This window comes from Cupressus sempervirens, chromosome 4, assembly GCF_028749045.1.
Source record: "Cupressus sempervirens isolate cs-2001-9-10 chromosome 4, ASM2874904v1, whole genome shotgun sequence".
Lineage (NCBI taxonomy): Eukaryota > Viridiplantae > Streptophyta > Pinopsida > Cupressales > Cupressaceae > Cupressus > Cupressus sempervirens.
Genome location: NC_143121.1, coordinates 912989609 through 913017299, shown reverse-complemented (window position 1 = coordinate 913017299; position 27691 = coordinate 912989609). Strand labels below are relative to the sequence as shown.

General features: G+C 36.1%; 1 protein-coding gene across 1 annotated transcript in view; it reads left to right on the top strand.

Moving 5' to 3' along the window:
* LOC149564370 (Cyclin/Brf1-like TBP-binding protein) overlaps nt 1-27691 on the top strand; it is a 272701-nt gene that overhangs the window by 11660 nt on the left and 233350 nt on the right. The window lies entirely within an intron of this gene.

Genomic DNA, 27691 nt, shown 5'->3' with positions numbered 1-27691 from the left:
GAGGAATCTGATGGAAGAGAAGAAGAAGAGATTATGTTTGTTGCAGTTAAAGAAGATCACTCAGATGGTGATGAGAAAGCATTGGTTTCCAGTAGGAGTCACAATGGAGACTGGATAATTGAAAGTAGTTGCACACATCACATGACCGGTGATAAAAACAAGTTCATCAGAATGGAAGAATGTGATGTAGGTTCAGTGAGATTTGAAAACAATAGTCCCTGTGTTGTAAAAGGTAAAGGTTCTATTGTTATGAATAATAAAACAAATTGTGATGATGTTTACTAGGCTCAAGGTTTGAAATACAACGTGTTAAAAGTGGTGCTCAACTGAATAACAAAGGATGCAAATTGGAGCTCAATGAAGGAATGTGTAGAATCATTGGAAAATCAAGAGATGTGATTGCTACCGGTGAACAAACTAGAGATCATTTATTCCATCTGAATTGTATAGTTAAGAGTTGTCTGATTGCTAGAGCTAAAGATTGTTGGTTATGGCATAAGAGGTACTGCCATGTTAACTTTGATAATTTGATCAAAGTAAGATAGATGAAAGTAGTGAGAGGTCTTCCTAACCCAGTGAACTAGGGTAATGTAATGTGTAAGGAATGTTAGCTTGGGAAGTTAAACAGTTCTAGTTTCATTAGTAAATGTCATTCTTCTGAAGGAATCCTAGACATAGTGCATAACGATATGTGTGGGCCAATAGGAACTCAAAGATATTATGGAGATAAGTATTTCATGTTGTTTGTAGATGCTTAATATAGAATGATGTATTTCTGAAATGTAAATCTGAAGCTTTCAACATGTTTAAGATCTTCAAAGCTAGAGTAGAAAGGGAAACTGTTAAGAAGTTGAAATGTCTTAGATCAGATAGAGGAGGTGAGTTCACTTCACATGAATTCATTGCATACTGTGAAGAATAAAGAATCATATGGCAAATGTCAACTTCCAGGACACCTCAATAGAATGTTATTGTTGAAAGAAGAAACAAGTCAACTATTGAGTGGCAAGAACATTAATGTTGCAAAAAGGTGTTGCTCAGACTTTCTGGAGAGAAGTGGCGAGTACTGCAGTTTATGCATTGAACAAGGTTCAACTAAAGAAAGGTACAAATAGAACTCCTTATGAATTATGGTATGGTTGATTACCTTGTTTGAGTTATTTCAAAGTGTTTGAAAGCAAATGCTGTATAAAGAGAGATGATCATTCAAACAAGTTTGATTCAAGAAATGATGAAGGAATATTCCTAGGTTATTTCACTAAGAGGAGCATGCAAGTGTTTCAACAAGAGAACAAACAAGATGATAACAAACAAAAATGTTAATTGATGAATACTCAGAACAAAATGATGAATGTATCAAAAGAGAACTAGAAGTTTATTGTGGATTTGTCTACATGCAACCAGTTGAGCAAAATACTACAACAAAATTGATGGAAGAACATGTGAATGCATAGGAATCGGTCCAAGCGGTTGAATAAGCTCCCAGAGTGAATCAGTGTTACCAAGGTATGTCAAACTAAATCACTTCCTAGATCAAATCATTGATGATAAAAATGCTGATGTACTGACAAGAAGAAAGGCAAGAGAAGGTACTTGTTTACTATTTGAATTTGAACCAAAGATAGTAAAAGATGCATTAAAGAATGAAGATTGGGTAAAAGCCATGAAAGGGATTGGAATAGATTAGGAAGAATCAAACTTGGACATAGTGCCGAAAACAGTGGACAAGAATGTGATTGACACCAAATCAGTTTTTAGAAATAAAATGGATGAGACAGGTGAGGTGGTCAAGAACAAGGCAAGACTAGTTTGTAAGGATATGCACAAGAAGAAGGATTAGATCATGGAGAAACATTTGCACCAGTGGCCATACTTGAAGGGGTAAGAATACTTCTTGCATTTTCTGCTTACAACGGATTTAAAGTTCATCAATGGATGTCAAGTCAGCATTTCTGATTGGTATCCTAGAAGAAGCTTACTTAGAACAACCTAAAGGGTTTGCTAATTCACAAGGAAAGAATATGGTGTGTAAGCTACAAAAAGCTTTGTATGGATTGAAGCAGGCACCTAGGGCATAGTATGAAAGGCTGCATTCATACTCAATCAAGATTGGTTTCATGAGAACAAGTGATAATAATAATGTGTACCTGAAGGTCAAAAGTGATGATAGGTTGTTGTTAACAGAAATATTTGTTGATGATATCATTTTTGGAGGAAGTGATGGGACGAGTGTTGCATTTTAGAAAGAATTTGAAATGTCTATGATCAGGGAGATACATTAGGGAGATTCATAGGTTTGCAGATACATCAACTCAAAGATGGCATCTACATAAGTCAGACCAAGTATGTGAAAGAGTTATTGAAGACATATGGGTTAGAAGACCCAAAACCTGTTGATACTTCAATGGTAACATGTTGTAAACTGTCCAAGGAAGATGATTCTAAAGCTTTGGATGAGAAACTATACAGATCTATGATCAGTAAGCTACAACATGTGGTGCACAATAGACCGGATATAGCACAAACCCAAGTTGAACTAAAAGAGGATGTAGTTGTATCAATTCAAGTGTACTTATTGAATATCTTTATGCTTGGAATTGATGTTTTGAGGGTACTCCTTATAGGGAGCAGTGAGTTATAGAAAGTACTGATTAGTTAAGATTTGCAGAACAGAGAACAAGTTTATATTGGCACCTCTGACATTGTTGTCAAATGGGGAGAGATTGTATTGAGAGAAGAGAAGTTTAGTGGAAGGGAGAGCATTTGACAAAGTTATGGAAGACAAAAGTGGAAACATTTTGTTTCTAGTATTGATTGCTGCCAAACAGGTTTGAACACATTGAGTAGAGAAGTGTGGTAGGTGTTGCCATCAATGCTAAAGTGGGAGATTGTTGACATAATTGATGGTGTGATGACTGGTGATGCTAGTAATGTTATGATATAAATTTGATTGCATGGTGGTCTATTATTGTGTTGTCATTGATGTCAAATGTTGACCTTTTGTTCCTAGTATGTTGCCAAGCATTACTATGATGAGCATAGTGTTGAAGTGAGGTTTAATGGGTGTTGATCTTTAAGAGAGCATTGGGGATGTCTCTTAAAGTACATATGGTCATCACCGTTGCTGAAGTGAAGATTAAGACGATCGATGAATTACTAGTGAAATTACTAGAACAATTAGTGACAAGCAATAGGTGATTTGATTGGTTTGTCCAATCTATGTTGAATAGAGTAGTGCGAAGGCATTGATTAAGTGAAGAAGTCCATGAAGCTAATGTGGTTAGGATAGCAACTCATTATCATTGTAGGTAAAGTAGTTCCAAGATGGAAAGCTGACTGGTAAAGCTGTGACAAGTTTGATGAATAGGTTAAAGAAGAATGAGTTCTTGAGTAACACTCAAATAGCTGATGATTGGCAACTGGTGACAAGGTTGTAGTGACTTTGGATGCATTAGTAGTGCTCCAGTGACATGGATGGGGTATTTGAATTTAACATTAGTTAGACGTTTAGGGTTTGATTAAGGCGGTGATATTGGAAAACTAGTATATACGGGTGAAGGATGAACAATTTGTGTTGTTGATTGTGGTCGACCAAGTGTGGTGAAGAAGTGCAAGGTGCAATCCAACCAAGAAGAAGTTAGGTGTGTTGAGAAGTGAGTTTGAGCATTAGTGGATCTGATCAAGCAGAGGTAGTGGTGTTACATATTTTTCTGCTGTTCCTTAACAGTTACAACAGTGAAATCCCTTAATCGGGTGGATCTCAACAACCCCTTTGTTGTAGATTTTTTAACAAGGTGACACTTTAGCTAGCATTCAAAGTCCTATAACAAGGCTACCCCTAATAGGGTAAAGCTTCTAATAGGGCTAGAGATAAATCACATAAGTGAATGATTCCTAACAATGTCTTTGTAACTCATAATAGGGTTAAGTTCCTAACAGGGCGTACTTCATAAGAGTACACAATTTGTGGGTACTAAGCCCCAGTATGGTTTGATCCAAGTTGGGTTTCTTTGATACCAAAATCTCTTTGTCAACTTTGTGGATGTTTTCATGTGTTGAATGTTTTTATGTGTTGCTATCAAATTGTTTATCAATTAAAGGTTTAAAAGGTTGAAAGGTTGATTATTGATTCACCCCCCTAGTAATCCAATCTCTTAGGACTAACACAAAATATGCATAGTATTCCTTATGAGGAAACTTATTTTCAGGCTTGACACCGACCAAAATAAAGGTCTCATGGCTATAATGTTATGAATGGTATAACCACCATCAACAAGCAAAATAAGTGATGCATTAACTGAATGGAAAAAATAGACACAATCAACATGTCCTCTATCTTGTATGAAGATCCATAATTTATTCCTTGAGGAATAGTTTGCTCCATACTCTGGTACAACTACATGCATTTGATATAATTTTGTCATCTTCTGAATAATTGGCCCGAAGAGATAATTGTATCTTCATATCAGCAATTCCATTATTCAATGCAACATTCAAGGCACAATAGCTTCCATTTCCATGTCCCATGTCATGATGCAGCTATTGCCTTTATAGTGTCATTGGGTGGCCCATTTTTGTTATTTGACAATTTGGTAAACATTTTAATTGCACATTTTGCATAGACATATTCTATGATCGTCTTGCATGATATGACATGTACTATCTATGGTACTGTAGCTAGCAAGTATATAGAGACGATGAGGTGCACTTTATCAAACAATTTAATGCGTGTTACTATCTTCTAGTAATAACTATAAGCATCAATAAAGTTCACTCCTATGCTTCGATAGGCATTTAAAGTGATACAAGAGCATCTTGGACGTAAGAGCAATCTTGCATCAACCAAAAATATTTCATTTCAGTTGTTTGAATAAGGGTTGTCTTAATGTAGAGTTGTTGTTTGTGGAAGCTTGCTACTTAGTCAGTTAGTCATACGAGCTCGGAATGTCATAATTTCAGAGGTAGATGTTCATCTTGGATGTACCAGCCTACAGTTGAGGCTTAGTGCCATATCATGCTTATTTATGAATTTATTGCAGATTTTTGGTGTGTAATTTTGGTATAAAAACTTCAAGCTCACCGTTAAAGGCCTAAATGTGCCCGGATGAGGCCGAAAACTTGACGGATGGGTACTCGCACAAAATTGCGCTTGTAGTTTAGAAGTTGAGGATTCCAAAAAGTGGTTATAATAGCCAATCGGAGCAGCGGTTTGAGAGTTTTACTTTTCAAAGTTGGGATGACCAAAACTTCAAAAATAAATGTCAAAAATGTATTTGGCCGATTGTATATGTAATGTTAGGGTTTGTTGGCCCTAGGTATTAACTTTGAATGTCTGAAACCTTCCTAGGCGCCATAAAATTGGCTATTTTACGAAATGCCTGAACATTGCCTAGGACAGCTCTGGGTGATTGTTTGCAGCTTTGTCTTGTAGATTAGTGTAATGAAGGCGCCCATGTGGGTTAGCATATTGTTATTTAGAGTTTTGTAATTCCGCATTGCGATAATAAGAAACCCATATTTTGTTCTCGCGAATTGTTGTTACTTCTTTGTTTCTGTTATTTATTTATGGTATTAAGGGTAGCACCCTTCATCAAGTGGTATCAGAGCTGGAGTTCTTGAGTGTGTAAACAAATCATCGATTGTGAGGCTGTTACACCAAGACCATGGTTTGGGCTGAGCGTGTAGACAGAGCACCGATTGTGAGGTAGTTTTGCATTAGGGTTTTGACGGAAGCGCGAAAATGCCTCCATGAAGAGAGCGTGGTGGAAGAGCTGTAGGTGTTACGCTTGCAAGTTTTAGAGCCCTCTAAAGACAGATGCAAATAGTGGAAGAACAAATGTGCAGAGGAATAAAACTTGTCGTAAGAGATGAAAGCAAGGATGAGGATGAAGATGAAGAAGAAGAAAATGTCGAAGTAGAGACGGTTTTAAACCCAGAGGAAGAGAGGCTTTTTAAGGCCATCTCCAAGATTGGAAAAAGACCTAAGTTTGAGGTTCCCACATTTTCGGGAAATCTTAACCCAGAGGAGCTGATTGACTAGATCAGTGAATTGGAGGAATACTTTAAATATGAAGATATTGAGGATCTTGATAGGGTCAAGTTTGTGAAGGCAAAACTGAAGGGACATGCGAAGATTTGGTGGTAGGAGATTTAGTTGGAGCGAAATATAAGTGGAAATGACACAATCACTAGATGAGACCGGATGATAGCTAAATTGAAGAGACAATTCATTCCAGTGGATTATGAGCTAGATCTGCTAAAGAAAATGCAAGGGTTGAAGCAAGCAGGAAGATTTGTTCAAGAGTATACTGAAGAGTTCTATCGAGTTCTCATTAGAACCGACAATGCAAAAGCTAATCAGGAGAAAGTTGCTCGTTATCTTAATGGGTTAAGGCCAAGCATTCAGGAGGAGCTGAGTCTGGTTAGAATGACCAGTAATGAGGAGGCATACCAGTTTGTCCTAAGAGTTGAGGAGAAGCTAAGCAAAAAGTTTGATAGCAAGAATGGTGGAAGAGGTCGCGGTGGAAGATCCATCAGACGGTCTTATAGAGGCTGAAATGATGATCAAAAGAACAAGGATGAGGTGAACAGTAGCAACCAAAACCATAGGGGAACCAATTCCAATCGTTTCCATGATTAGAACAAAAGAGATCAAAGAGGAAGAGGAAGAGAGCAAGGATCTGGAAGAGGAGGTTTCCGTGGAAGATGTTTTCACTATGGAGAAGAAGGGCATAGAGCATTTGAATGTTCCTAGTGCCAAGGAAGGACAGATTGGAGAACAAAAGGCTAGGCGAGAGTTGTACATGTTGATGAAGATGCCAAATCATCACATTCTTAAGATGCTGAAGGAGAAGAAGTCCTAGTTAATAGGAGAGTCTTGCTGAGTGGAGAGAATGAACCTGATCAAAGGAGTTTGTTTCGCACCAAGTGCAAATGTGAAGATAAGTTTTGTGATGTGAGCATTGATGGTGGAAGCACTGACAATTTGGCGTTAGAAAAGATGGTCACAAAGTTGAAGCTGAAGAGGTAGAAACATTCGTGTCCATATCGTATTGCTTGGGTGCAAGATAACCACAAGGTCATGTTCAGTGAGCAATGCTCAGTGAAGTTCAAGATTGGAAGCTACCAGGATGAGGTGCTTTGTGATATCATACCTATGGACATATGTTATATGTTACTGGGAAGGCCGTGGCAGTTTGACAGTCATGTTGCATATGATGGGCAAGCAAATACCTACACTCTAACAAAGGTTGGAGTGAAATATAAGTTAAAGCCATTGAAGGAGAAAGAAGAAAGGGTATGTAGTGCTGCCAGAATATGTTTTGTTGATGGAAAAAAGTTTCTTCAAGGTATGAAGCATGAGTATATGTGTTTTGTTGTAATCCCAAAATATGGTAAAGAAGTAGAGGAGGTACTTTCAGAAGTTGCAGATTTGTTGGGAGAGTTTTTTGATATTGTGTCAGATAATGGACCCGATGGATTACCCCCAGTGCGGAAGATTAGTCACTAGATGGATTTGATTCCAGGAGCCAATTTACCAAACAAGGCAACGCACAAAATGACACCAGCAGAAAGTGAAGAGCTGAACAGACAAGTTCATGAGTTGTTATAGAAGGGGTTGATTCGAGAGAGTGTAAGTCCATGTGTTGTACGAGCAGTATTAGCACCAAAGAAGAATGAAGAATGGAGGATGTGCATAGATTCTCGCACTATCAAAAAGATCACAATTAAGTATAGATTTCCATTGCCAAGGATATATGATGTTATGGATTGTTTGAGTGGAGTTGTGTATTTCACAAAGATAGATCTGAATAGTGGATACCATCAAATTCACATTAGAGAAGGTGATGAGTGGAAGATTGCTTTCAAGGCAAGGGAAGGACTGTACGAGTGGTTAGTCATGCCTTTTAGGCTAACCAATGCACCGAACACTTTCATGCGGCTCTGAAGGAGTTTCTGGGTAAGTTTGTCATTGTTTACTTAGATGATATTTTGATCTTTAGTAAGAAATTGGAGGAGCATTTGATGTATATTTTAAAGGTGTTTGATAAGTTGAGAGAAGAAAAGTTTCTAATAAACTTGAAGAAGTGCAGTTTTGTGAAGGAGTTGGTGTACATGGGATTTGTAGTTTCAGCAAAAGGTCTGAAAATGGATCAGGAGAAAGTGAAGACTATCCCAGAATGACCTACTCCAAAGAGTGCTACAGAGGTAAGATCTTTTCATGGACTAACTAGTTTTTACAAAAAATTCATAATAGGTTTTAGTAGTATTTGTGGACCCTTGACTGAAACATTGAGAGGGGATAGGAAAGAATTTAAGTGGATTGTAAGAGCAGATAAGAGTTCTAATTTGTTGAAACAGAAAGTTATAGAGCAACTTGTTTTAGCACTTGTAGATTTTAACAAGGTGTTTCAAGTAGATTGTGATGCTAGTGGTACTGCAATAAGAGCTGTTTTGGGCCAAGAAGGTAGACTTTTTGCTTATTTCAGTTAGAAGTTGAATGATGCGAAAAGAAAATATTTAGTATATAATCAATCATTTTATGCTATAGTTTAGGCATTGAAGAATTGGAGACACTATCTTCTTCCTAAGGAGTTTGTTTTGTATACTGATCATCAAGCTTTGTAATATTTGAATAGTTAAGGAAAGTTAAATCAAAGGCATTTGAAATGGGTTAAATTTTTGCAGAGTTATACATTTGTTTTGAAACACGAGCGAGAAGTCTAATAGAGTTGCAGATGCTCTGAGTACAAGACAACTTTTGTTGACAGAAATGCAGATTGAGGTGGTTGGGTCAAGGAACTGAGTAATTTATATCCAGAGGATCCTGATTTGGTGAAGCGTTGAAGGCTTGTACAAAACCTAGTACTCTTGATAGGACGAAGTGGTTAGGTTTCATAATCCAAGATGGTATGTTGTTTAAAGGGAGCTAGTTGTGCATTCCAAGAAGTTCAATGAGAGAATCTCATCAAGAAGCATAGTGGAGGATTTGCTGGACACTTTGGGAGTGATAAGACCATTGCTTTGGTTTCTGAGAATTATTACTGGCCACAATTACTGCAAGATGTGAAGAAGTTTGTGCAGAGTTGCAGAGTATGTCAATTGGCGAAAGGAGTGAAGCAGAATATGGGGTTGTATCGGCTATTTTTTGTACCAGAAAAGCCATGGGAGGATGTAAGGATGGACCTCATTCTTCGATTATCAAGGACTCAACGAGGGCATGATTCTATTTTTGTGGTGGTTGAAAAATTTTCAAAGATGACACATTTCATTCTTTGCAAGAAAATTAGTGATGTTGTTCATGTGGGAGAGTTTTTTTCCAGAGAAGTGATGAGACTTCATGGTTTGCCAAAGAGTATAGTTTCAGATCGAGATACCAAATTTGTTGGGTATTTCTGACGTACATTGTGGAAGAAATTGAAGACAAATTTGAAGTTCAGTTCATCACATCATCCAGAGATTGATGGACAGATAGAAGTTGTGAATTGCAGTTTGGGAAACTTGATGAGATGTTTGGTTAGAGATAGACCAAAATGATGAGATCTGATTTTACCACAAGCAAAATTTGCAATTAATAATTTTGTCAATAGGAGTACTGGTAAATCACCATTCCAAATTGTATATGGGAGCAGTCCCAGAAATGCATCTGAATTGAGGCAGTTGGATAAATGAGAGATAAGTAGTGCTAAAGCAGAAGAATTTGTTGAACATTTGAAGAATATCCATGAGGAGGTGAGGAAGCACATTACAAAGATGAATACACAGTACAAAGCTAAGACAGATGTGAAGAGGAGGTATAAGGAATTCCAGATTGGAGATGAAGTCATGGTTCATTTGAGAAAGGAGTATTTTTCAATAGGTACATATAATAAGCTGAAAATGAAGAAGTTTGGACCATGCAAGATAGTGAAAAGGCATGATTCTGGAAATGACTATGAACTAGAGTTGCCTGTTGAACTAAATATTTCACTAGTATTTAATAATTCAGATTTGATAGAGTACTAAGAAGGTGGTGATTGAGATGAAGTTGCAGAAGCACAATGGAGTATTCCAACAACTAGTTTGGCTACAAAGGAGATTGAGGAGATATTGGATAGTTGTGTTGGCAAAAATACAAGGAACAAAACTTATCAAGAATACTTGGTCAAATGGAAAGGGAGGCTAGTAGAATATTCATCATGGCTAGCAAGGGAGGAGGTTAACTGTCTTAGTTTTCCTCTGAATACTTGAGATGTGACGAGGTCACTTCTCAAATCACCACGAGCGTCCGATGCAAGAGCATCCTGGGTGTAAGAGCAAAAATCGCATCAACAAAAAATATTTCATTTCAGTTGTTTGAATAAAGGTTGTCTTAATGCAGAGTTGTTCTGTGGAGGCTTGCTACTTAGTAAGTTAGTTATACGAGCTTGGAATGTCCTAATTTCAAAGGTGGATGTTCATCTTGGGTATATCAGTGTACCAGTTGAGGCTTAGTGTCATATCATTTGTATTCATGGATTTATTACGGATTTTTGGTGTGCAATTTTGGTATAAAAACTTCAGGCTTACCGTTGAAGGTCTAAATGTGCTCAGGTGAGGCTTGAAAACTCGACGGATGGGCACTTGCGCATACTTGAGCTTGTAGATTAGAAGCTGAGGATTCTGAAAAGTGCTTATAATAGCCAATTGGAACAATGGTTTGAGAGTTATGGCCTTCCAAAGTTGGGCCGACCCAAACTTACAAAATAAATGTCAAAAATGTATTTTGCCGATTGTATATGTATTGTTAGAGCAATCTTGCATCAACCAAAAATATTTCATTTCAGTTGTTTGAATAAGGGTTCTCTTAATTCAGAGTTGTTGTCTGTGGAGGCTTGCTACTTAGTAAGTTAGTCATACAAGCTCAGAATGTCCCAATTTCAAAGGTGGATGTTCATCTTGGATATATTAGCCTACTAGTTGAGGCTCAGTGCCATATCATGTGTATTCATGTATTTATTGCGTATTTTTGGTGTGCAATTTTGGTATAAAAACTTCAGGCTCACCGTTGAAGGCCTAAACGTGCCCAAATGAGGCTCGGCAACTCAATGGATGGGCGCTTAGGCATATTCGGGCCTGTAGATCAGAAGCTGAGGATTCCAAAAAGTGGTTATAATAGCCAATCAGAGCAACGGTTCGAGAGTTATGGCCTTCCATAGTTGGGCCGACCAAAACTTCCAAAATAAATGTCAAAATGTATTTGGCCAATTGTATATGTATTATTCGGGTCTGTCGGCCCTAGGTATAAAGTTTGAATGTCTAGAAACTTCCCGCGCGACATAAAATTTTCTATTTAAGAAATGCTCGAACATTGTCTAGGACAACTCTGGGTGATAGCTTGCAGCTTTGTCTTGCTGATTATTGTAATGAAGGAGCCCGTGTGGGTTAGCATATTGTAATTTTGTAGTTCCAGCGATAATAAGAAGCCCATATTTTGTTCACGCAAATTGTTGTTACTTCTTTTTTTCTGTTATGTGTTTATGTTATCAAGGGGAGCACCCTTCATCACAAAGTCATTTCCAAAAGCTCCAAGATTGTGCAGGTACAAAAGACATTGCAAATCTTGTTGAATTTGTCTTACCACCCATAAATTGCATTCGATTCAAAGTCTCTAAACATTCACAATCATCCTATTTTCTTCAAAAACCACAACCTTTGTCACCCATGAGATGCCATAGCATTGAGGAATATAGTCGAACAATCGGTTTTGTCCGTGTGCTTCATTTTTTTATATAGAATTTGATAACGATCTACTTATTGATAGATATCAATGGTAGTCTTTGACCTTTTCCGAAGCTCCCATATGGCATCGTTGTGAGAATTTTGTCAAAAATATGAGGTTTTGCAAGCATGCATACCACCTGTTTTGCCAAAGTTTTGCTTGTTCTTTGACATATGTTAATAACCTTTCATAGTGTCATGTCCCCTATTTTCCTCCAATAAAAGTTATTAAATATATAATGATAGTAAAAATAAAATTAATTATAATGTTGAATTAATAAATTATAATTAAATTATAATTAAAATATAAACAAATATATTAAATCTATTGCTATTATAATATAATATATCATTAATGTAATGAAAATTTATATAATAATATATACAGAGTAATATATCTAAATTACCTATTTAAATATAACAATATAAATATTTTATATACTATAACTTTAAAATATAAATATATATTAATCAGATCTTTTTATTAAAATAGAATCAACTAAATGAAGAGTCACAACCTTGTAGCGACGTCCATATATAAGAAGAAATATGGAATGAGTGAAAAGGAAAGGAGGAATATAAATGATTCAGGGGATACATAAGAGAAGGGATCAAGCAATCACAGGGGAAGAAGAATTTAGGATAAGAGACTAGCTTCTGGGTGAACCGAACATATATTATAGACTACCTAGCAGTCCACAAAAAGATATCAAACAAGATAAGTCTCTCAGGAAAGAGGAAGTAAGGAAGTAATCGAATGCAAGGAACAAGACAAAGGAGATCACATACGGCATCAGTCTGTCTATAACCAATCAGAATATTTGGGAGAGCAAAGAAGACACACATAATCAGTATCAATGATTAGAAGTGATTGACCACATGAGACATCCATATCAGATGGGGGATTAATATACGAAAGACAAAAACAAAGATCATCAGGAGGAGTTGACAGAACCTACAGTCAATACAACATTGATTCATCTTCATTTTGCAATCAATCATAGATTTGAATAACTTTATCCAAACAGAAAATGCAGTGTCTACAAGGAAGATATTATGATCAAATACTTGTGGCAATTGTAGCAGACCAGATATAAGCAGCGAGCATATGAGATGATCTATTAATAAGAGAATACACAATACTTGGACACTTTGCAGGTACAAGCAAAGAAATTAAGGTTGTCAAGTTGTTTACTCATTGATGCATGCTGGAGACAATGATTATCACCAATACATAGAAGAAAGAAGACACAACATAATGAAAAAGATATGTGGACCCAAGCATCCATTATACAAGAGAAGTAACACATCCAGGCTGGGGAGAAACTTGATAGGAACAAAGGATGTAATGGCTAGAAACCACAACAGAAAACACAAGGATGGAGTATTACAGTTAAACATATACAGGTCTTCACCAGCAACAATATACTCACCAGTTCATTGGGCACAATCATTGTGTAATTGTGGCAGGTGTTAAGAAAAAGATAAAAGACTCTTAGAGTTATTCAGAAGTGATGATGTACAAACTAGATAATCATCTAATATTGGGAAGAGGAGATTACTAGTCAGCGGAGATTCTTGAACAATCAAAAGAGTAATAATAAATACTTAGCATTCTATGAATGAAGTTCTATAAATTTATTTATAACTAAATAGGGAATGATATCATATCTCTATCTTAGCATTCTCTGAATGAAGTTCTATAAATTTATTTATAACTAAATAGGGAATGATATCATATCTCTATATATGGACATGATATATCTGATATAAGTCTACCAGCAACAAGATGACATTGGGGGCATCGCGATGATCATAGAAGATAATTCTGACCAGCACTCGTCATCATTGTTAAAACAGAGATAGCCGTTAGGTCATTTGCACTTACTCATCGCAAATATCACCAAATTGCATATAGTGCCAATATATATATATATATATATATATATATATATATATATATATATATAATATCAAGACACTAGTCTTATATCCTAGTGAACTCTGAGGTAAAAATATTAATATTGTTTTGAATAACCATTCTATAAGATGATATTAATAAGTTTAAAGGTAAATGTTCCTATTTTCCAAGACAGTCCTTGAGGGGACATTGCACATAGAACTTTCACCTTTTGCATAAATATGGAGATTGGCTGCATGAGGATGAAGGTTGTTGAGCTTGGTTTCAACAGTGGCCAGCATATTTACTTGAGAACTTTTCACAAATCCATTTTCACAAATCTTAGGAACATTATGCACCATGAGTTCATGCTTCCCTGAAGCATTTGGTCAAACCGTTTGGAGTTACTCTATCTTTTATCTCAGACTTCTCATGCACCTTCACAAGGGCATTTCAAATTGATAAAAAATTCATTTTCCATGCTTTGATGGTGTCTGCTCTGAATTTCCCATTTTCGCGTGACTATGGAAGATGCTGGTAGAGGTAGTGGAACGCTTCTTTACACCTGCAAGTCAAACTTGCTTGAAATTTTTATAGGGCTATTTACTAACTCATCTTTTTTTTTGGACAAATCTTGTAAGCATCCCATTTCATGAGGCTCTACCATGCTGAAGTTGTACTACCACAGGAAATTATTTGAAAAATTATCACCAATACTGTTTTGTGTGTATTCTGCAACAATTGTATTCCACAAGCTGTCAGTTCTTTGAAAAGCTAAGGCACATCGTATGTGATTCTAAATTTTCCATGTAACTTCAAGAGGTTCTAGCAAAGATCTTGGGTAGCTGCCGAGTGCATTTTCATACAAATTCCTAAAGCCTTTTCAACAAATCGATTTTGTGTGCTCCCTGAAGTTACACATTTCATTAGACCACATTCCTATGAAACATGTTGTCAAATAGTTTATGTGCTTTATGATCATGCCAAATATGAGGCATGCTGGCGAAGCTTGTCAGTCTGTTAATTTCATTTACTTTAAAGTCTCTAAAAGCTCAATCAACTTGTCAAACAATTCAATTATTTTGTCTGTGGTACCACAACTTGCATGTATGTAAAGACCACGAGGTTACTAGTCAAGGTTTTGTTGGAATGGTAAGGCACTAGTTTGATCGTAACACTTGATGCACATATATTAGCTCTGGCCTATCTCTAGTTATATTTTCCATTAATTATTGCAATTTATTGAGCATCGTCAGTTGTATATATCCCCATCATGATTTTTTAATCAGTAGCCCGGAAGTAATTGGAGAAACACCAGGACTCTGTGAAGGTGACAGACTTGGACCAAGAATGGTTTACGAATTCCCAACTTCCTCTTTTGGTGAAGAAATTGCTGTTCTACCTGCTGATTAAACTCGTCTCAAAGATTTAAGTACTTTCTAGAAATTCCACATTCTCCAGGCCTTGAAACCAATCATTCAATTGTAATGTATGTAATATGTATTTTTGCATCTTCTTCAAAGTTGCCAAGAGGTAGTTATCCAAAGTTGGAGTTTTGGGTTCGGCTTCAGGTTTGGGTTTTGGAATCTTGAAATCTTGCAAGGTTAAGAATAGGGCAAAAATTTGGGTATATGTTAAGACCCCAAATCTTAATCTTTTCAAGAGTTGAAATTTTGACTTTTCAACTTTTAACAACTAAACCCCCCGACACTCAACCTCTTTTTGCAATTTAGGATTCTGACCCTAAACTTTTTTAGAAGTTGAGGCTTTAAAATTTCATTTTAGATTTTAAATAATTGAAAACTATCACTCCAATTTCAAAAGAGCATAACTTTGGACTCAAGCATTGGATTTCAAAAATGTGGAGTGCTGGACGAAGCTGAGAAGAAGCCAAAAAGTTTGGAATCATAAAACTACCCAAAATTGGATAGATTATTGACCATTTTAAAGCTTGACATTTGACGTTCCTTTGTTCACTTTTTACCAAAAATGATGAAATTTTGACCCATACAGACCACATAAAACAAAGGCAAAACACAAATGGGCAGTGACTTCACATGTGACCTTATTTGATGAGATGAAAAGATTTGAAATTTTGGTTAGGGTAAATACTAGGGCAACAAAAGTGAAGATTATACTTGCACAAATTTTGTCAAACTAACACACTATGATCAAGTTGATGGAAATGTAGGCTTTACCAGTGGTTGATAGCTTCATGGAGATGCTGACTCGACCGATGATCCCTTGTTGCAGCAATCTCTATAGTTGGTTAAATAAGGAGTTTACCCTTTAGTTGGGCATGAGGTGTGCATGATTGAAATCTCTTCATGTGAGTGGTTTCTCATGGGAAGAACAAGTTGCACCAGACATTTGAGATTCCAGACCATCATTTTTGGGAACTTGTGATTGACTATCATGATAGCTTGAGATACGAGCCTCAATGTGTTTGATGATTGACTATAGTGGGATCTTGATGATTCTAGTCTTTGGGCATGGCAACGTTTATATCATAGTGGAGAAGCAAAAGCTTGATGGAGATTTACTCTTCTGGCCTACTCCAAGTGCGTCTCTATGATCATGATCCAACATGGAGTTTTCAACAGATATGGCTACCAACGTCCGTGCATGGTGTAGGAGCCTAAAGTTTGTGGATTGCTTGAGGGCAAACAATCTTTGGGCCGGGAAGATTGCAATGTCTCCAATTTTAATTATTTGACCTGATTAAATTAATAAATTAAGTGGCTCCAAAAGTTAAGTAATTATTGTAACATATCATTTTAACTAGACTGAAAACAAGTACTTAATACTGAGATCTATAACTTGAACAATTAAACGGAAGGACGCAAAGCAGTAAAGAAAGTAATACATCTTAACTATATTTCCAAAGTAAACATCTATCACAAGCCATTTCATGTGATCATAACTGAATTAACTTTCTAACTGAAATAACTAACAAATCTGATTTCTACAACAACTAAAAAGGAAATAAAAAAGCATTTCAATTTATTCTATGACTATACAATAAGTAAAACAAATGTGTTTGCAAGTAAGGATCTAGGACACATACTGAAACTAAATGAAAATACCTAAAGGTGCTGTTCAAGCCTTGTTATCTGGTATGAGGAGAAGCATTGACATAGGCTTAACGTCCCAACCTTGGACCTTATATATCCCCACACAATCTTTTAACAAGAAAGGCCCTCCCTACCCCGGGTTAGGCTTGGGGCACTATAGTTCAGCCATCCGAGCATATTGGTGTTTAGAATGTTTGCTCAGTAATAGACGGGCATGCTTGATTAATTGGCACCACCGACATCTTGTAATCAAATTAGGCAAGCATGCCTCAAGTCAACCTTGGCCAAGGATTTAGATAGGTTTCTAATATCCGATGACCACCGCTCGACTTGACAACAGAGTACATATTGGACAATCATGAGCTGACTTGGATGATTTTAGAAATCATCATAAAGTTTACAAATGTTTATACATGGAAGTTCTGATTTGCTGTTACTTCTTCCCTTGCAAGGATCCTTTCCTGTCCACCCTCCTTCATTGGCTATACCAGCCCGGGCAAATCGTTGGAGAATATCACTTCATACTGATGTAATATTTCATAATGATCTTAGAATGTTACCCATTAGCGGATGTACCACGAGCACTATCATGTGCAATGATGTATTTTGTTTTGGTTATCAGATTTGTATTACAGAATTCTTCTAAGAAATTACTCGGAATTTAGAGAAGAAAGAAGAAAGACATTAAAATTAGGCTCTCTGCATATCGAGCTCAAATGGTTGATTAGAAAGGTTGCAGAAATGTAAACAAAACAAGCCATAGTATGATCAAAATGAAAATAAAAGAAACTTAGAACATAACTTGATCGAAAACGAGCAATGCCAAGGAAAAACCGATGCTTTCTAAGTCGCACGGCTTGATGGTGGTTGAGAGAGTTAGGACGGTAACTAGACAGACTTAAAGGAAGAAAGAATTGGTTTACTGTGAGATGGAAATCGTGTATCGCTTGATGCAAGACATTGAATAATATAACATTCTCTTCGGCCAAGCAAGCCGCAGCCTTAAGCACTTGCCTTGATCAAGATGACAGTTTCAAAAGATCTTTGGTTTTCCAAAGGTCACCGCATTGAAAGGTGTCGCTAAGTGTAGATGGTTGCCTCTCATGAGAAGATTATAAGCTTTAAAATATTAAAAGTTCCTTTTCTAAAATATTTAATAAATGTGCATATATATATATATATAATTTTAAATTATTTTATATATATATATATGATTTTATCATGCTATTTAGTATATCTAAAATCACACCTATAAATATACGCATATCTATATATGTGTGTAGTTCAGAGGAATATGGTTTATCTCTAACATCATATTCTGTTTGTATATGCACTTGTATATATATATATATATATATATACATATATTAATAAGTACATAGATATCGTCCTAGTATCATGGTGGCATCATACATTTATATATATGCATATATATTTGTGATAGAAAAAATATTGACGGCATCAGAAAACAACAAAGGTAATGGTTCTGAACAAGAATTTTGATAATTATTATTTATATATGTTTGACCAAGTAGCTAAATCCTTGTCAAGGTAGTTAGAGGCCATACCTGACGGTCGAACAATGGACTAGGATAGTGCCCCATTCCTTGACTCCCGTTTGGCAATGCTTTCTCCCCTTTGTCTGCTCCTGCAACCACCAACACAACATTTCCTCAATAATAACAAATTCCTCTGTTTAAATCAAATATTAAAACAAATTACCGATAACTACAACAACAGTTAACTACCATAATTAATAAACAAGTAAACATGATAACATTTACTTGGTTCAAACAAACAAACCATTTTCACATGCAATAAACGGTTAACTATAACTTCCCTTTTCACATGATCAAGACAGTGATAGTTTTAACTAATCATCTCAACGGCTATAACTTATTTTAATTAGGTCAAAATTTTGGGATGTAACAATTATAAATGACTTCTTTTATTAATTAGTTTATTTTAATTAGTTTATTTGTAAAATAAATAATAAAATAATAATAATATATTGATGTCAGCCTATGGTAACTTCTTGCAGGCTGTTACATCCCAATTTTTGGCTTAAGTTAAAAGCTTTCATATAGCCATTGAGGTTTCATGAGAAGTCAGTTGATAGGGAAAATTAGTAATGATCATGTGAAACGGTAAGACGGTTAATCATTATAATTTCATATGGAGTTGGCATGCTAGTTAACTGTTATGATGATATTCTAATTTATCTTGGAAAGTTGATAGTTCATCATGAACTCATGGAAAGTGAAATGGTGGCTAGCCGTTATGATGGTTTATGAATAATAACTGTGCAAGCAACCCCACTCTAACAAGTGGTATTAGAGCTTGGTCACAGGTTCGAATCCTTAGACCCTTGGGTAACGCTGAGGGGGAGATTGTTGGAAATTTGTTCAACGCTCCCCTCAGGATTCGTGACAAGGGCTTAACTGCCTCCTGTGTACTATAAATTGAGTGGTTGTATCGGGTATTGACATATCGGTCTTTTGGTGCAATGACAACTCCACTCTAATAGTTATGGTAATTATTGTTGTATTGAAGAATATGACATTGTCATGGAGAATTTCTTCCTTGTAGGAGCACATTGAAGGGGGGAAAGCATTGCCAGAAAGGAGTTGGGTATGGGGGCATCGCCTACCATTGAGCAAATACCTAAGACTCCTAAACCAACATGACCAAGGATGAAATGACTAGAGAAGCAAGAAGAACAAAGGATGACCATGAGCTATTCAAATAAACAAATAAAAAGAAGCATTATAAACAACTTAAGTTAGAATATTATCTTCATCGTGTATTGATTTCTTTGCTCTATCCAAGCTATAATGGTGTAAAAATATCTCGTCTATACTCATACTTGTGCAGGTATGAAATATGTATGTATGTATACAATTTCGCATATATATACCTACATATCATATTACTTAAGCAAGCATGTGAGAAGTGACATTATTATACCAAGACATGTGATATACGTATTTTCGCCTCCATATATATATATATGTACGTATGCATATATATACCTACATATCATATTACTTAAGCAAGCATGAATATATGAGAAGTGACATTATTATACCAAGACATGTGATATACGTATTTTCGCCTCCCTTGGTTTTTTTTTTTCCTTGTCGTGGGCATGGTCATTAGTTTAATTGCTCGATCAACCTTATTGTATTTTGCATCTGCCACCTTATGGCATCGGGCTAATAGTTTATGTATTTATTCATTTTTGAATTTTCAAAATAACAAGGCAATCTTGCAACATTTGCATTGCGTCCATCTTGATTATAATTGAACCACGCAGGAGGCCTTACCATCTTGGCTGATACAAGTTTATAATTTGTTTTATGATCCTTGTGGGTCAGACTCTCTTCAAGATGATACTCATTTTTCTCTCTCTATTCTTCTGTAACATTTTGAACATTGAGAATTATCTACATTGTAATAATGATGCGTATCACATTAAGGTGGTGGGATTGAAGCCATTGCTAGAACCGAAGCTCGTAAGTTCATGCTGTGTATTGTTCATCGACCCAATCAAAGTATTAGTGTTAGGTCGTTTTGCTTCCACCAAATACTTCATGTTGATACCAAGAATCAGGTCATGCATTTGTTTCCTTGTATTCAATATCCCTCGTCATTCGTATGAGCTACATCATGATTATCAGTCCTGAATTATTACTTCAATACTTTGTCATTCACATGAGTTATGTCATGATTATCAGTCCTATTTAATACTTCAATGCTTGTTGCAAGATTCAGAGCTGCACATATTTTGTTGATCTAAAATGATCTTATGTTGATCTGTTTATGCTTTCAGATAGTGTTATATTGTGTTGTGAGTTTTCTTAATAAAAGATCTGATCAAGGAGTTCCATACAGGGGCATATTTGATATGTCCTTGAGATGGAATACTCTTTTTTGTAATAACAAAAGAGAATTAAGAACATACTATCTTATGATGCCATAGGCCAATAAAGGCATGATATATGCCAAAGGAATAAGAGATCACAAAATCCAGAGATTTAATGTAAATTTCCTCTCGAGTAATGAGGACCTTTATGGTCGAGCTAAGGGAGAAAAGAGTGGGAAGACTTCCTGTAGGGGAAGAAAGAATATAATCAGCATTATCATCTCAGTCAAGTACAAAGATAGCTCATTGAAATCCTTGTAAGGACTCTTGTTGTCAAGTCGAGCGATGGTTTGTTACTTTGGCTCCAGGTTGCTCAGTGACTGGTCATTGGTGTCCTAGGCCTAATTCTAGGGTAGGGAGGGCCTTTCTCGATTGAGATTGTGTGGGGATATTCAAGGGTAAAGCAATGCTTCTCCTTTCCTCTACATGCCAAGACATGCATAAGACAGATAAGTTATGCATTCAATTATCTACTAGTAACAGGCATTTTATTTTCTTGAATTTGAAATTACAAGTTGCAGATTTGTTAGATTGATTAATATTAGAAATCAATCCCTCTTAATGTATTTGAAAAATAGTTAAATTAGTTGATTTTCCAAGTGAACATGAAATGTATCTGTATGCATGAGATAGGCATACTAGATGGTTGTTATATTTGTCTTTCATTTTTGTGAATAATGAATATGAATGTATCTTTTACCTATATGTTATTGCAATAGTTAGCAATAAGAATGAAAAAGGATATTTGATGCCCTAAATGGAATTCGTCATTATGATATAGTGGTATTTGATGCCCCAAATGAAAATTTTCATTATGGTACAGTGGTATTTGATGCCCTAAATGGAATTTGTCATTATGACAGTGGTATTTGATGCCCTAAATAGTATTGCCATTATGATACAGTGGTATTTGTGCCCTAAGTGGTATATGTGGACTAACCTGGGTGTTTGCAGATGCTGTCCTAGGTGGATTCTACTTTTGGAATTTAGGGTATGGAATACTTAAGTCCCCTATTTAGATTTGTTAGTTCCTGCCTATTGTTTTCATTCAATTCATTTTTTCAATTCAATTCACCAATCAATTCTTAGAATTTAAAAGATTAAAAGAAACTTCAAATGTTTATATCTTTTTCTAATTTTTCATTATTTTATAAATCACATTTTTCATTCATTCTATTGGATCATACTATTTTTGGTAGGGAGAAAATTCAATTTTCCTCAACAAAAATACAAATATTTTCTAACAACTCTATCATGCATTAATGAATGTATTAATTACAATTTTATCTTTTTTCACATTTGTGACAAGTTGATTAGATTTTCCAAAAAAGATCATTTTTTATCTTCCACCTCAACTTTTGGACAAAAATGAAAGTCTAATCAATATTAATTATCATAGTCTATTTTTATTACCAAATTCAAATATAGAGTTAAATGTTTTATATTTGTTATTTTAAATATATTTATTAGTTTTACATTGATGTTTATTTTTGTCAATTGTCAAAATATATTTCTTTAAGTTTACACTATGTTTTACTAGCTACTATTTTACAATCTTGCTCTAATTTTTTTTAATACCATTTTACAAATTGTAAAACTAATACTACCCCTCAAACTTATTAGATATTTTGGTAGTTTGAATTAAGTAATCAACAATTTATTTTTTAAAATTAAATATTTCAATTTATATTTGAATTGGTAGAAATGATAGTTCATTCATATAATATAATTTTTTTATTGTTATTTATATATTTCTTAAAATAATATAATTTTTAATATTTTTAAAATTCCCCTCAACTCTCTCTATCATTTTACATTTACTTGTCCTTATAATAACATATCATTCTCTATTTTAGCTCTCTCGTCATATCCTTCCTTTCTATCTATAAATGTCTATTTTCCTTCTTTTCCAATTATTGGCAGGAACTTTGACACATTGCGTCTCTTGTTGATGATGCCTTCAGTCGATTTAGTTAAACTGATTGTAATTGTTAATCTCTTTTGCATGAACATAACTGTTATAACTACATTCTCATGAATGTGAATTAGTAACTATACTTCATTGATTTGCTAGTTGTTAGTTGAGGTCCGGGAAAAGTGGATGTTACAGAGGCCTTTATAAAGTGATGGTTGACAACATAAGAAAGGGTCGTAGAGTTTATGTTTCTTTGAATTTTCAAAAGCTAAAGGTGGTTTGTATGTACTTTTAGAGGTGGAAGACCCTCCCTATTATGTAGTTATAGCTTCAGTGGGAGTCATGCCTCACCCTAGTCTTTCGTTGGAGATATTGCCTCAAATATTTCAATCACGCTTCTTTGCCAGATTTGTGAAGTCTTCTGGCGAAGACAAATTTGTGCATAAAGATTTAATTTGAGAACAAAATCTCAAATTGATAGTTATTTGTTCTCTTGAATTTTTCATAAGTGTCGATAATATATGTTCGTTTAGCTAAAGATCATTTCATAATTATCAATTGATACTCAGATAATTTGGTTGCGTCATTATTGAGGCATTGACCTATGAAGGCGAGATTATTATATACATACTGCAGGCTTTGTACAGTAGCCAAGTTACTGTAAGAGTACGATTGGAGGTCAAAGGTTATACAGGGGGCATTGGCAAAGGGACCCAAATGTTGTACGTGAAGACAAAGAAGTGTACCAAGGGGTGAAGGTTAGCGTATGGTGGGAAGACTACATGTGCAACAAGTCAAGTGGTGTGATTGTACGTATGTGGAGCCCTGATAGAACCTTACGAAGTGTGACAACCGTATGGGTGTAAATTGATGAAGGGCCACACCACCCTTATCGACTCATAACCACGAATACAACAATATGGAGACAAAGAGATGACAAAATGCCTCCCAAGCAATTTTATTACACTTGAAAATCCAATAGCAATTACAATAACAGTTCTGCAAGATCCCTCAAGATCCAATCCAAACCCAAGCTAGTCCAGATCCACACTCTGGTAGAAACCTTCAAGATCTCAACTTGTGCTCGCAAGCCACCAAGCAACCTCCTTGTTTCTAAAGTGCAACCACTAGCTCTTCTCACCAACTCTATCCAAGATCTAAGTGTAAATTGCCTCACATTTGGCGCTCTGTTCACACACTCAAAACTCCACCACAATCCCGCTATAAACTGCCTCACATTCGGCGCTCTATCCAGACTCAGGAAAACTCACCCTTTATCTTCCTCCTTCTCTCCAAGCTTCTACTAAGAAGAGATCACCCTTCAAGCTTTCACACCTTGAAGCCTTCACACCTTCTAGCTTTCACCTTGAAGCTTCCAAAGCTTTCACCTTCCCAAGCTTTCACACCTTGAAGCCTTTCCTTCCAAAGCTTGATTAGAAATGCTCATATGCCTTGCTTAAATAGGCACTTACCACCCAATGCATGATTTATCCACAACCTTCTAGAATTCCTCCTACACAATATCCACAACCTTCTACAATATCCACAACTTTCTAAAATTCCACCCACACACCTCGATAAATGGAATGACAACCATTTTTATTTTATTTTTTCTATTACGCCACCTATGCACCTCGAAAAGAGAAATTCCTCTTTTCCTCTTTTTTCTATTTTCTATTTTTTTCTTTATATTTTCGTCACTTTCTCTCTCCATATTTTTTTTTCTTATCTATTTTCTATTTAAAAAATAAATTATTTTCCCATGCAAGGTGCTCCTGCATCAAACTTCCCTAGTAGATAGAAAAGTGTGATGCCAAAAGAAAGATATTCAACCATCTTCATCTTCACCAAAGGTTTCCACATCAATAGGGACAAGAAAACCACCATGCAAATCAGCCACATCTGCATCACTCTGTCAAATGCGAGAATCTCAATCATCCAATCATCGTGCTCACTCCCAAGAACAAACTGAACATAATGCTTCATCAACAAACCCTCGTCCACATTAGCAACTAGTGAATCCACACCAGCAACAACAAACTCCACATCAGCAACAACAAACTCTACGTTAGCAACAATATGTAGATTTCCATCAACACAAGCCAAACTCCCAACACTAGCAATCTCATTGCTCACAACAAGATGCTCTGCAACACACAACTCATCACCAACAACAACTAGATCATCCATGACCAAGTGCTCTACAATTTCCATGTCAGACTCAACCAACTGATCATGAAAACCAATCTCCATTCCAACATCAACAAGGTTAGGAATATCTTCAGCAACAACCTCCAGCTGCTCTGCAAGTTCTGTATTAGACTCCACAAACTGATCAACAAAACCAACTTCTTCCACCTCAACCTTGCGATGTCATCTTCTCTCTCGAACATCCTTAACTCGATCAGCCAAGCTAGCTTCAAGCCAAGTAGACATCTTAGAAAAATTCCTCTCCACTATATCATGGAGTTTTGCAATCATCTCAGGGTCCAATCCTCTCGGAACCATCTCCTAAGATCTTCGTAAACCCTTTGCAACAAATCCTTCCCACACTCCTTGTGACAACCTCGAATTGTTTGCAAGTCAGATCTCAACCTGCCACCTCGCATGAACAATCAGGAACCACATCACAAGTCTAGGACCACGGATTTGTGATCCACAAGCTCTCTATGATCATGCCTCATAAAGATCAACCTTCCATCTTCGCATCCATCGATCAATCTACATGTCCTTCCAAGGTCCCAGTGCAAACTGCCTTAGCTTTAGTGATCTGTCTACACACTCAGGAACTCCCTCTTTGATACCACTTGATGGAGGGGCCACACCACCCTTACCAACTCATAACCATGAATACAACAATATGGAGACAAAGAGATGACAAAATGCTTCCCAAGCAATTTTATTATACTTGAAAATCTAATAGCAATTACAATAACAGTTCTGCAAGATCCCTCAAGATCCAATCCAAACCCAAGCTAGTCCAGATTCACACTCTGGTAGAAACCTTCAAGATCTCAACTTGTGCTCCCAAGCCACCAAGCAACCTCCTTGTTTCTAAAGCGCAGCCAGTAGCTCTTCTCACCAACTCTATCCAAGATCTAAGTGTAAATTGCCTCACATTTGGCGCTCTGTTCACACACTCAAAACTCCACCACAATTCTGCTGTAAACTGCCTCACATTCAACGCTCTGTCCACAAACTCAGAAAAACTCGCCCTTTATCTTCCTCCTCTCCAAGCTTCTACTAAGAAGAGATCACCCTTCAAGCTTTCACACCTTGAAGCCTTCACACCTTCTAGCTTTCACCTTGAAGCTTCCAAAGCTTCCACCTTCCCAAGCTTTCACACCTTGAAGCCTTTCCTTCCAAAGCTTGATTAGAAATGCTCATATGCCTTACTTAAATAGGCACTTACCACCCAATGCATGATTTATCCACAACCTTCTAGAATTCCCTTCTAGAATTCCTCCTACACAATATCCACAACCTTTTACAATATCCACAACTTTCTAGAATTCCATCCACACACCTCGATAAATGGAATGACAACCATTTTTATTTTATTTTTTCTATTACGCCACCTATGCACCTCGAAAAGAGAAATTCCTCTTTTCCTCTTTTTTCTATTTTCTATTTTTTTCTTTCTATTTTCGTCACTTTCTCTCTCCTCCACAATTTTTTTTAATATAAAATTTTCTATTTAAAATAAATAAATTATTTTCCCATGTAAGATGCTCTTGCATCATAAATTTGGTACTATATGATGGTGTTGCTGTACAATGAGTGATCATTTTATAGCTACATGGGGAAAAATTGCTTGGCGCATGGGGTATTTGGGTCATTTGATCGCTTGGTACATTACAAGGATGTTATTTATGAAGGTTTATCTCAAAGATTTTGCAAGTTGTAGGAGGCGAGGGATATATTTGTGGGTTTAATTTTTGTAATTTACCTCAAAAGAGCTCATATTCTTGAGTGAATCTTCACTAATGATCCTTGTTGGTAAAGGGTGGAGAATGTGTAAAGGCCTAGATGTGAAGGGTTGACTCCTGTGCAAATAGCAATATTTGTAAAATAATAGGAAGAGACCGATAAAAAGGTTTTAATAGCAAAATAAGGGTGCTTATATTGGCAAAAAGAAAGAATCAATGATTTTACCCAATGATAAAGTAATAGCCTCCAAATATCCCTTCTTGCCTATACCGTCTATAGAAGATGAAGTACAAATTATCACCTCCAAAAGAGATTTATTGGACAATGCATTTAAAATTGAGGTAAGAGATATTGCTAAACAAAAATTAGCTCTTCTTGCAACTAGCTCATTGAGCTACAAAAAAACTCACATACATTGATCCTCTATGTGACAAATATTTCTTGAAGACACCTCTTACTTTGTCTAGCCACTCTCTGTTAATGGAGGAACTATATGTGTACGTTCTACCCGATTTCAATCTCTTTTGGAGGACAACCAACATGCTCTTATAAAAAAACTATCGAAGCAGAGTTCTGGTGTAGATTGCCAAATATTTGACAACCTATCTACACACTCAAGATCTGTAATGTTTTGTTCCGAACACTAGACTGACGTAGATACTCAGTATGACTTGTTCCACTCAATTTAGGCTTCTGAAATGAACCGTGCGGAAGAGATGGAGCAATTGGAGATCAGATGGTGTACAAATTGATGGAATGTACCATATGATGACAACCTCAAGTCGTACAGTGTCTACAAGAGAAAATTCATATGGTGGCCTGTACGATCTTACAGTGAGCAATTTGGCATGTACAGTAGAATGACACATATGGTGAGGAGTATTTGAGGGGCGTACTGAGGCCAAACAAAGGGTGTACGATGGTGGTAATTGGGGAGGGTTGTACAACGGAGGGAAATAGGTTGTCGTACGGTGAGAGTAGTTGACTCCAAACAAAATATGTTGTTGAGATGCGGTGTGCGGTGTAGAGTGGTTACAATTGGGATGGCTTGGAAGGAAAAGCTGCCAAGGATTGTGTGCACCTTTGAGAGTGATAATGGTGCCAAATGTAATGCAAATCGAGATAGATATTGAATGCTAATGCATAGAGTTTAAGCCAATCTGTATAGATAATTATATTTGCGAACAAGGATGGTGATCTAATCTATT